Source organism: Thermobia domestica, chromosome 18 (assembly GCF_964235325.1).
Source record: "Thermobia domestica chromosome 18, izTheDome1.hap1.1, whole genome shotgun sequence".
Classification (NCBI taxonomy): Eukaryota; Metazoa; Arthropoda; class Insecta; order Zygentoma; family Lepismatidae; genus Thermobia; species Thermobia domestica.
Genome location: NC_137471.1, coordinates 136,509,852 through 136,522,309, shown reverse-complemented (window position 1 = coordinate 136,522,309; position 12,458 = coordinate 136,509,852). Strand labels below are relative to the sequence as shown.

At 31.7% G+C, this 12,458-nt stretch overlaps 1 protein-coding gene across 2 annotated transcripts in view; it reads right to left on the bottom strand.

Moving 5' to 3' along the window:
- The window catches only part of LOC145675647 (uncharacterized), a 920,247-nt gene that overhangs the window by 54,778 nt on the left and 853,011 nt on the right, over positions 1-12,458 (bottom strand). The window lies entirely within an intron of this gene.

The following is a 12,458-nucleotide window of genomic DNA, read 5'->3' as shown; positions in this document are numbered from 1 at the left end:
AAGTAGCACACAGCTTTATTAAAACACTTTGATCAATCTTGTGTCGCAGATAGAATTCCTAAAGATAAGATGACATGGAATCTAATTTAAGTTGTAAGTTGCTACAAGCTGTTTTCGTGAAGTTTACAGATTCAAATTAAGAATATACCGAAGAAAGACTTGATTTTTTTTTCGACGTGATTCACGAGTTATCAGCCAAGTGAAGATATCGATATCCTACGTTTCGAATGCAGACATCGCATTAGTCTTCAGGGATTTTAATGAAAAGACCGGAGACGTCAACATCTATATACGTATAGTGACTATTTAGGGGAAGAGATATGAATGGGTGCTTGTGATTGGCTGAGGGAAATGTTGGCTTCTGATTGAGTGTGGGATGCTGGCTCCTGATTTTCTGTTGTTGTAGCTACGAGAAATGACTTTGTTGAACGTCTGTTTTGTTCCTGAAAAGGGCCGACCACACAGTTATGAGTTGAAACACATTGTCAATTGAGACTGTTCCTTTCCTGTGAGATAGCTATGGATTCCTTTAATGTTCTGTCTCAAAAATTGCTGGACGTAGCTTCTATGGTGTTATTTGTAGTAGTTGGTGCTATTTGGTGGTGTAATTAATTTTACAAATATCACCATAGAAGCTACATCCAGCAATTTTTGGGACAGAACATTAAAGGAAACTATAGCTATCTCACGGGAAAGGAACAGTCTCAATGCAGACAGTGGATTTCAACTTAGCCCTATCTGGTCGACTCTTTTCCGGAACAAAACCATTCAACAAAATTATTTATTATTCAACAAAGCCATTATTTAAAAAGACTATACTTTTCACACTATTAAACAAAATCAAACAAAAATCAAAAGAAAAGAAAACTTCGGTCTACTGTACCAATATGATTCTCAACAGTAGCCCAACCCATCATGCAGCTGATGGTCGAATATGGTACTGTTCTTTTGATTTATATGTGTATTCAACCTTATACAATAAATTCATGTATGAGATAGACAGTAAATGCTATTGTCCAGTGATCTGTATATTAAAAAAAATGTTTAAAAAATCAGAAATGGTACTGGTTCAACTAATTCGGATGGAGTAACTTGGAAGAAATAACCTCAAAATAGTTCGAAATTATAGTCCTAAGAATGCCTACACTACTGAAGCAAATACCATCAAGAAGTTTAACTGGTAAAGGAAAAAACTTATCCAGCTTTTAATGTAATTTGTAATAAATAAAATTAAAATGTTATTCTTTCTGTAGAAAGACACGTTAACAAATAGATGTATTTTAGAAAGAAAAAAATAATTACTGAGGCAGGGAATATACTAATGAATACATTCTAAACCAATTCTACTAATGATAACAATCCTGAAATGAACAGATCAGTTATTCAAAATATCTAATTCAGTATTGCAATTATCTATGACCATAAAACAATAGATTTAGTCGATGAATTATACAATGTCTGTCTACCTAAAGAGATCTTTGATTCTATATCTGATAAAAAAGAAGTACAATCCATAAGGTCAGAAACATGAAACTCAGAAGAACGACGAATGATTTACATGAATAAACACAAATATACCGCTGTAACATTTACACCATTTACATGAATTTCCTTCAGAAACTTTGTAAATTACATGAAAGACGAAAATGTCTCTCAATTTATTCATGCATTGGAGCATTTTAATTCTCATTATCATTTGTACGTAAAGTAAGAACTACTTCTTATAAAGAATACAAACGAATTTTTAAAATACAATGTTTGGTAGTAAACTATTTTGTAATTTGATAGTTCATTTAGCTGGAGCGATAATTCGATAATTTCATTTAAAATATAAGAATAAAAACAATAAATATTTACAACTACGAAAGTACAAAATTGAAGTTTTGCTGCATATTTAGAGCTATAAAATTATTTGAAAATATGTAAAATATAATATTTAGTTCAATGTTATTCTCTTTCTTAAACTTAAGTTTTCAACGAGCATTAAGTTATATCACAAGGTTCACTATATATAGGGTGTTGCATAAATGTGTCAATATTTTGAGAACAGATTCCTTACATAAGAATAAGAAAAAAAAGTTCATATGGACCTGTGATCGAAAGTGGATAGTTCCGGAGTTATAGGGTGCGAAAACGAGAAACAAGTGAACTTTAAAAGTTCATGGCTCCACTACTATGGGACCTATCGTAGTTGGGTCAAGACATCACTGAGGAACTTACCTGCATGCGAACTATTTAAATATCCATCTTTCGGAACCTCCGGTACTTGCACAATCATTTTTTGAGAGGTTGTTTGGGAGTTTACTTGATCACTCTCCACCTACCTTTCTAAAAATTGGTGTGCAAGTACTGGAGCATTCTTAAACATGGATATTTGGATAGTTCCCATACCAGCTCCTCAGTGATGCCTTGCCCCGACTGTGGTCTCATAGTAGTGAAGCATGAACTTCTAAAGTTTATTTATTTTACGTTTTCGGCACCCTATAACTTTGAAGCTATCTACTTTTGAGTATAGGTCCATATGAACTTTTTTTTTCTTATTTTAATTTGAGGAATCTGTTCACAAAATACTATGACACATTTAGGTAACAGCCTGTATAGAAAATAGATCTTTTCTTTCTTTTTCTTTTTAAAAACCAAATTATGCATTAAGCAATATATATATGTATATATATGTATGTATTTCTAACTACAAGGTTTAATTTAAGAAGAGGATCGTCATGCTAAACAGCATAGAGTAACGCAAATTTACTACTAAATGGAAAATACCAAGAAAGACTATAAACGTGAAATGCTAGAGAAAGATTTGTGCAGACAGATGGAAGGAAGTATTAATACAGAGGAAAGTTATACTTTCTTTGGAATAAAAAATGAAAAGAAGAAAATTATAATAAGATTTAAAAGAATGTAGGAAGAGAGAGGAAAAGGAACTAATGCATACAAAAAATTAGTACTGAAGTCAAATAAGTACTCATGCATAACAAATTTAATCATAAATTCAAAAACTAGAGAGAGGTGAAGCGAAACATTGATGTTGTTAAAAAAAATCATAAATGAGTTAATACTATTGTCCCCTTCACATATGTATTTGCCGTTGATAAGGAGTAAGTTTTAGCCCTTCGTCGTATTTTCTAATTATGTATTCATTTCTCTTTGATGTGATTCTACTTAGGTATGTATGTATCTTAACTATCGAGTCATAATGAATAACGAAACGTATAGACTTTGAATATTCTGCAATATTCCGTTTTGCAAACCAAGTAGGAATTATAAAAACGAATCGAGAATTGTATTTTAAATCATAAACTCATGACTATCTAGCTAATTAACTCTATGCCTTAAGGAAACGAAAATTCATAGCCGAACAGGCAACAGCTTGTTATTGGATGCATTCTGTGTAGCCCTGGTTAAAGAAGGATTGTTGTTAGCCACCTTCCTAAGCGATCTGTCTCGTATTGTTCTTTCATCTTTTCGTTACCAAAAGATCTCTTTCAAAGGTCTCTAAACAAGAACTTCATACACCGCGCTCGTATTTTCAATACGATCAATCCGTATTAAATACCTGAGATAACTTGATTTTGTTATTCGTATGATATTGGACAAGGGGTAATGTGAAGTGCTAAATTGTGAAACGTTCTCACATTACTAATTTATTTGTCTATCTTTTCAGTATTTTCTTTCAAACTTGGTGTTCGAAAAACGTTTAAGCTATGTTTTTCTCTTTGACTTCGTCATCAGCTATCTGTGACTACGGACTCAAACTAAATGCAGATAATTAATCGAATATTAGACCCAAACATATCTGAAACCATTACTTTGCCAAGAATACAAAAGATTAATAACTCATGAATGAAGTTTGTCCATGCGGTGCATATTTTTCTTTCGTATTCTCAGTGCAATTTTTCGTAGTATCGTAAGGTATTATACAATTCGTTTGAAAAGTAAGAGTGGAATACCACACAAGGACACATCAAAATTGTGGGTCATCCATTTATAAAACAAAAATAAATTTTACCCTCTGAGGTCTCCATTTATTGAAGAGTTCAAATTACTAACGAAAGACATACTTCGGATCTCTTGTGAGAGAAGAATTTTCAAAATACATTTATTTATGACATAGGTATGAGTGTAACATCATAGCTGTCCCATTGAAGATACACTAACTATATATGTAAGTTGTGCTTTTTGGCAAAGGAAGGCCTGTCAATACATTGATATATTTACTTTAACATTTTACAAGTATTAGGACTGTAGTCAAATTATTATAAATCATGAAAATCTAAATATTTTTCTTTCTGTGGCTTGAATCTTAATAGTAGCAACAGAATATATTTTTGTGCATGGATAAATTTGAGTCTCATAAATTTTTGAAGCTCCTTCTGTGATTTGTTCGAGCACATTACATGAGACCTAGGTTTTACATGAAATTTGAGCAATGTTTAAGAACTGAAGCAGGGCTTTGTGTATCAACCATCTCAAAATACCATGATCATTATAATATAAGTGAAACCTTTCTTTTGAAGCATGTATATGTTGAAAGGTTAAAGGAAATATAAATGGTATGGTCATACATAAAACTCTTCACATGGAAATTCTTATTCTTTTTTCAATTTTTTTTTTTTCAGATTTTCAAACTATATAATTAACAATTTATCTTTCTAGTATCTCTGAGAGAAATATGTACTTACAAGAGACAAGTTCATGATAAGAGCACGGAATATTGACTTTTGCAGATTGTTTTGAGGAAACTTTAGCCGTTCACATTTTATTTATGATATTGATCCAATTTACCAATAGAATTTCGTATGAAAGATTCAGTTTAGAACAGTTTACACTTCCATTAAGACAAGTTTTGCATTTTCAGAGTGTTTTGGTATATTTGTGTGGAATATAAGAATGTTAGAAGCAAAATAATACAAGTGAGAACTTATTTCAAATTCATATAAGAGAGGTACGGTTGTGAGTCCTTCTTAGCTATATTGAATATTGCGTGTCATATAACACGTAATTGAAATAGTCTACTTCATTAGTGGCAAGCAGTAATGTCATTTCAGGTATTGTCGTGGGGAGGAAGGAGGCAAGAACATCCACCGATATAAGACTTTTGCTTTTTTTATTATTCATTAGTACACAATTTATTAAAGAGTGTATGTTTCTCAAACCCAGGGAGGAGGGCAAATTTCCCACATTCCATTCCCAAATGATGCCCCTGACAACAATATAACTGATCATAATAACCAATCGGATCGTTATCTCAGCATTTTTTTAAAATTTCATTTTCTCCTTTCTACATTTCATCAACGAGTCGTTCAAGGCTTGAAAGCTAAATGCATTTTTTTTCTGAACAAAATATTTTATGCTGTAATATTCCGTAAAATTATTATCACATGATTCACAAAGAACTTCCTCAATTCCTTTTTGAAATTGTTGAATTTTGTCCTTTTTTTATATGATTATTGGAAGACAATTGAAAAGTTTGTTTCCGATATATCTGGGTCTTTTTCCAAATAGTATTCGTCTCATGATACATTTTTTTTTTATCTTACCTTCTTTTTCTAATATTATAAATATACTGAGATCGAGTTGCGTTCTGTGAAGACATTTTAAAAATCACTAAAGTTAGACATTGTCTAGCACCGCCTTCTACGTTGGTTCTAGAAGTAGGGGCTTTCGGCCTTTCTGTCACTTTGCGTATTCCTTCTTGCACTCATGTCCCATGAATTTAACAAATTCTACATATGGCAATATTTTACAATTGAATTATCCGTTGTCGTGAATATTCCTTTAAGTTTTGTATACGTAACCGTATTTTCGTCGTGTATTGCTGTTCTATAAATGCAAGTATATGTTACTGTTAGTATCTGGAAAAATCTTTTCAGGTTTATGTACGCAGCTTATATGAATATTGTAATAATTATACAAATGTAATTACATGTCACGCTCTTACTGACTTACGTAAGTCGTCATATCAAAATATAAAGTTTTTGAAACACATAAATCCTAACAAAACGTAGTAACATCTATTTTATATATATATATATATATATATATATATATATCTGTAAAATATCATTTTGCTGTACTTATATGGTACCATGTGGATTTCTTTCTGTCATTTTTTCTTTCAATTATAAAGAATTACTTACTCAGCGTTGGTCATAAAATAGTTTGCTGTTGTATTTTTCGTTTGAGACGCTGATTAGCACTTAATTTTTACGCTTCACCATAACTTACAATTTAATCATGCACAAAGTGAACGTAAAGTGAATGCATAATAAATTCATGCAAGGAAAAAAAAATAAGTATACATTGAGTTCAGAATATTCGTGTAGAACTTCAGCATTCCTATCACCACACGCTACAAAAAATGAAACCGGTACGAACATAGGTCGAAAAGAGGTTCTTTTAATTGCTAAAGGCGGGGAAAGTGATGGAGTTTATGTAGCGTGCAATTTTGAATAGCAACAAGAATTTTACGAATGATCCAAAAAATGGATCTAAAGATTGTGATCTTGGCAAAGAATTTTAGGAATGATCCAAAAAATGCATCACAGATTGCGACTTTTGCCAAAAATTAGAGTTTGGATTAGGGGCCACAAAATTTTTGAACGACCCGTAAATCCAGCTTTCGTATTTTTTACTGAATAAGCACATTATACTGAGTTAAATGATAGCTTGAGTTTGGCTACACTATATGTAGTTCTCCAGATATAAGGCGTACAAGAAAATTTTTGATGGAAATATATTGTATCTTTCGATGCACTTTTGGATCAGGGGCCACAAAATTTTTGAACGGCCCCAAATCGAGTTTTTGTATTTTTTACGGAATAAGTACATCATACTGAGTTAAGTGATAGCTTGGGTGTTACTACTCTATATGTAGTTCTCCAGTTATAAGGCTTACAAGAAAATTTTTGTCTGAAAATATATTGGATCTTTTCATCCATAAACTTGACAATAAATGGATGGTTATACTAGTGGCGATTAAATATTAAATGGAAATTCTGTCACAAAAGCATTATTAAATGTCAGATTACTCTATGAAAATAATACTGACTTAAGGATTCCTTGTCCAATATTGGAATGCTTTCGTAGAGTTGATTTCTTCCCTTCCTACATGTTTTGTCAATAACTTTGGAGCTAATATGAGACAAACTTACGATTCCTGTCCTGGTCTTGTACAAATTAAAAAAAGAGAGAGAAAAAAACCTAATGAGTAAAGAGAAGCTTACTTCGTTGAATGTATATTGAGATAAGTTGAATATATATTTAGAAGATAATTCGTGGAATTTTTAATTATTTCGATTTATTCATTGTTGAGAACATTTAATTTTACTTTTCAGAAACAAGTTCCCTATAATGGAACTCTCTCAACAATGAAAGAAAAAAGATAACTTAAAAAAAAGATTCACGATTTATTCTCTGGTCATTGAGTCAATTTGTTTTTGGACAAAGTTTCGAAATCCACTTTTCGGTCTCTATGAAATCAATACGAATATTGTCGCTCCCTACCAAATTATGTTGAAAAGATAGGGAAGGTGCTACAATTTATTGTGATTAGCGCTCTTTTAAACTAATCTTAATTTAGACGCTTTAACAAATGTTACTATTTAATCCTGAGGAGTGTTTTACTAAATGTTATTATTAAATTTGGGAACCTATTTATATGTCATAAGAAACAATATTTTATAGTTGTTTGTATTTTGTAACACGTTTGGAATCGTCATAGTAACATTCGCTTTCTCGTGTTGATTCTATCGCCTTTCTTGTTGTTAACTAAAGCAAGATTGGAACTAGAATATAGCTATTTTTTGGTATTAAAGATTGTTCACAAATTACTAATTTCGTTTCTAATTTATTGATTTAAGAATTTGTACTGTAAAGCAAAATTAAATAAAATCTTTACTTTACGCCTATAAGGTTGCCAAGTTTTAACATCTATAAGGTTTCCAAGTAAGGAGAAATTCACGGAAAGAAAATGTAAAAACAGGGAGAACCCCGAGAAAACTCATGGGCATGATATTATCAACCGCGAATTCACATAACTTGGAACTGAATCAGTGATCAGTTATCTCTAAACATAATCACCCTTCAAAATTGTTGATAACATTTGCTCACGCCTGTATCTCATATACAGAAAGCCTGTTTCGACCTATGTTCAGTAAAACTTTTTCGTTACATTTGGTGTAAAGAAATCAGTTTCTGAAGTTTTGCACAAACATTTTTGAAACCACTCTGCATATGGAAGAGAAACAGGTACATGCACTTATACATAAAGAAGCCAATGGAATATTGGTAACAGCGGTTACATGTGATGTCCTCTCCACGGAGAGATAGACACCAAAATCCTGAAAGAATATGTCTTCCTCCAGGTGACAGAGGCTGGAGCTAAAGTTAGAAAGAAAGTAAAAAAATAAAGAGAAGTCGAAGTTGCTGTCCAGCCTAGTAGTACAAGCTCCAGAACATGCATCTGCAGCATCGTTTTTGGATAAGACACGTGACGCTCTAAATGATAGGAAACCTATGGACAAAATTGTAAAAGTGAAAACGCAAATTGAAAAGCATTTATAGCCAGTATATGCCGCAAAATAATTAATTTATTTAAATTTAGTTGAGTTTACGGTCAAGATATTTCGAGTATTGCATAACAGGTTCATTAACGCAACTTGTTTAATCATGAATTAAGAGTTACTTAATTCAATAGTTTATCCGAATCCAAATCAGACAGGTCAAATTGATATTTAATACCGAAAAAGACGAGAGAACTTTTCTTTTTCATTTGGTAACATTGCTTTTTCTAAGATCATGAATTTCATTATCTGTTGCTACATTATGTAACTTATTTTTACTGGTGACTCGTTTCTTTTATTTCTTTAAAACATGATATATATATAATATTTTATTACAATTGTCTTAGTCTGCGTTTAATAATGGGTTTTACATTTTTGTGGTACTAAATTCAAGATATTCATTTCAATTAATGATTTCATTTATGCAAACATTTTGACATCTAATATATAAAAGAGAACGCACAAATCCTTTGTTCCCTCATCACGCTAATACGGCTGAACCAATTTCTTTCATTTTTGGGGGGTTATTAGGATTTGGACCCTAGATGGTTTTTATCATATCACTTTAATTTTTAATTACCAGTGTCTTGAGATAATTGACCATTCAAGTGTCCATAACGTACAAATCCTTTGTTAGTTCATCATAGGTAAAAATAAACGTATTTATATGCAACCCGCATGACCGTGTCACTCGGCGGGTTAACATAAATGACAGGCGATATAATGTTAACATTTACTGCAATCTACTATGGTTTTTATCATATCACTTGAAAGCGAAAAAGTAAAAATTATCTAAGTAACAAAGTTTATTGCGTTCCGGGGTGACCGCAGCGAAGCGGGGCGGGTTAACATAAATGACAGGCGATATAATGTTAACATTTACTGCAATCTTCTATGGTTTTTATCATATCACTTGAAAGCGAAAAAGTAAAAATTATCTAAGTAACAAAGTTTATTGCGTTCCGGGGTGACCGCAGCGAAGCGGGGTGAACGCTGCTAGTGTTCAATATAGTATTTATGTACTTGATTTTAATTACAGATAATTATCAGATAATAAATCACATATTTATTGAATCGTTGAATCTTAGTTAAAAAATTGTGAATTACAGGATTATGCCGGATTATGTGGTTTATTTTATCGCCAATGTTTAATTCTTGAAATATATAATATTAGATGCTGTTTTACATTTATTTACAAATTCCACAAGAAGGTTACATAGTTAAAAAAAAAGGAGTAAGATTATTCCATCATGTGTTTGATTAGATGTCTTAGTCTCCTGATGAAGGGCAGCCATGCTGCTTTTCAAAATATTGAGGAACTATTACACATTTAGCAACTACACAGAAGCAGTAAAGCTAATTTTGTACTTGTTAAAAAGCGTTTTCCTACATTAAAATATACTATAGTATACACCATGCTACCAAGAACTTCGAAGATGTTTGAATAATAAGAATGACTTCTTTAAACAAAAATTTTAGGAAAACTAAAAATAGATAAAAGATTGCTATCATGGCCAATAATTAGTTTTTGAATTAGAGGCAACAAAATTTTTGAACGGCCTCTAAATCGAATTCTCGAATTTTCTACGGAATAAGCACACCATACTGATTTAACTGATAGTTTGGGTTTGGCGACACTATATGTAGTTCTCCAGATAACATTATAAGGTCTACAAGAAATTTTTTGTTGCAATTTTTTATTGGATCAGGGGCCACGAAATTTTTGAACGACCCCTGATTCGAGTTTTCGTATTTTCTACGGAATAAGTACATCTTACTGAGTTAAATGGCAGATTGGGTTTAGCTAAAGTTTATGTAGTTCTCCAGATATAAGGCTTACAAGAAAATTTGAGTTGAAATATATTGGCTCTTTTGGGCCAATTGGATCAAGAGCCACAAAATTTTTGAACTGTCCCTAAATCGAGTTTTCGAATTTTCTACGGAATAAGCACATCATACTCAATTAAGTGATAGTTCGGGTTTGGGAAGTTTGTAGTTCTCCAGATATAAGGCCTACAAGAAAATTTTTGTCGAAATATACTGGATCTTTAAATCCAAAAAGAAAGGAAACCTTTTAGCTTACTATTTTACTTAGTTATCATTTTGTATTATTCCGTATGTAATTAAGATGGGTTTGGCATTACTTCCTTCACACGACACGATTATTCTGTTCATAGGTTTACTACATGTTGATTGTTCTTTTATTATCTAACACGGGAAAATTAAATAGTGTTGGAATACAGCGACCATAATTTTATATTTTGGCCAAAAATTAAAAAAAAGTAGCGTCTAATGTCTTATCCTGGGGACATACTACTAATAGATGGTATAAACTTGCCTTCATTCGAACAGCCTCAAAAAAGTACTGCAAAATGTCAAGCAGTTCATAACTTTTGCAAAAATATTACGTACATCAATAATAGTTTAATGCCTCCGGCAGTGTAAGGCCACATCATAGAATCATTGCATTTGTAGATTGCAATTGATATTTGATCATGAGTGCAACAGCTTAATGGAATAAAAATAAGTGCTCCTGTTCTATTGTGGTGACGATGGGTGGGCAAGTCTTAAACACACTTTAGAAACACCTTAATTTAGTAGAATTGATTTTAAGTAGAAACCTTAACATTCATATATATATTAAAAAAAAAAATACAAACAGCAAGTTGTTCAAACATGATGAGTTCGCGTTGCTGTGAATTACGTATTGAAACTAACATTACTTAAATGTTCAGAGCTACGTAACAATTTTCTGATAACAGGTAACAAGTAAATTCCTAGTCTGCTAGATTTTGGACGGAAATTTGATTACACATTTTTGGTTGAAAAATTCTTTCCATACTAGTCTAATGAAATATTTACAGAATGAATATTTCATGTTACTATCCTACTGAAGAATTTTAATTGAAATTCCAACTGTAAAGTTAGGTCCCTAAAATTAGATAACAATTTCGTTACAACTAACAGCAGAATAAGCAGTTTTGATCTAGTAACATTGTATCGAAGGCACGAATATTGATAATGTAAAAATTATGAAAGTATCATGTGACGATTTCCGATTTTTGTTTCTAAGAGCATGGTTTAATTGAAACTTAAGTTAGTTCTACTAATGCTATTACAAGAAGTACAGTTGTCTTAGATCTAATTTTTTTTGCCATTATGATTTTTAAAAAAAGAAATGTAACTGAACAATGAGAAGCTTTTCAGTTAATTATAATAATATATTCGAAATTAATTAAAAGAAAACTTTATTCCTCCACGGATAATCGAAGATGTGAGGGCAAGCATTATCTCTCAGAACTCTCAAATGCGTATGGTCAAAAATGAATTGCGATTGCTGTTTGGTCCTATGTCACCGTGTAATTTTATTCAGTTATATCTACCCATGTAACTTACAAGACTTATTTTTCAGAATTATTCATAAATATGAAAATGTATTTTCCTTTTATGTTTTACTTTGCATCCACAATATAGTTTGAGAACACAATTTACGTAATTAGAATTTAGCTACGGTAATCTAATGTTTTTTTCTAATATTCCCAACCAAAAGCTATTCAGAAATATTTGTTGTAGTTTTTCTTCTTGGTCACATAACTACGTATGATCACATCAATACGTTATAAAGAGAGAGTGAGATAGAGAGAGAAAGAGAGAAACCGAGAAGAGAGAAAGGAACAGAGACAGAGAGAAACCAAGAGTGAAAGAGAAAGAGGAAGAGAAAAAAAGAGAGGAGAGATAGAAAGGGGAGAGAAAGAGAGGGAAAGAAAGAGAGAGTGAAGGTAACAAAACATAGAAGCATTAAATGTGTAGTGTGTGGAAGAATAGTGAAAATAATTGGAATGAACCGAATAGATACAAATAGTGTTTAAAAATTACAGAAGAAGATTT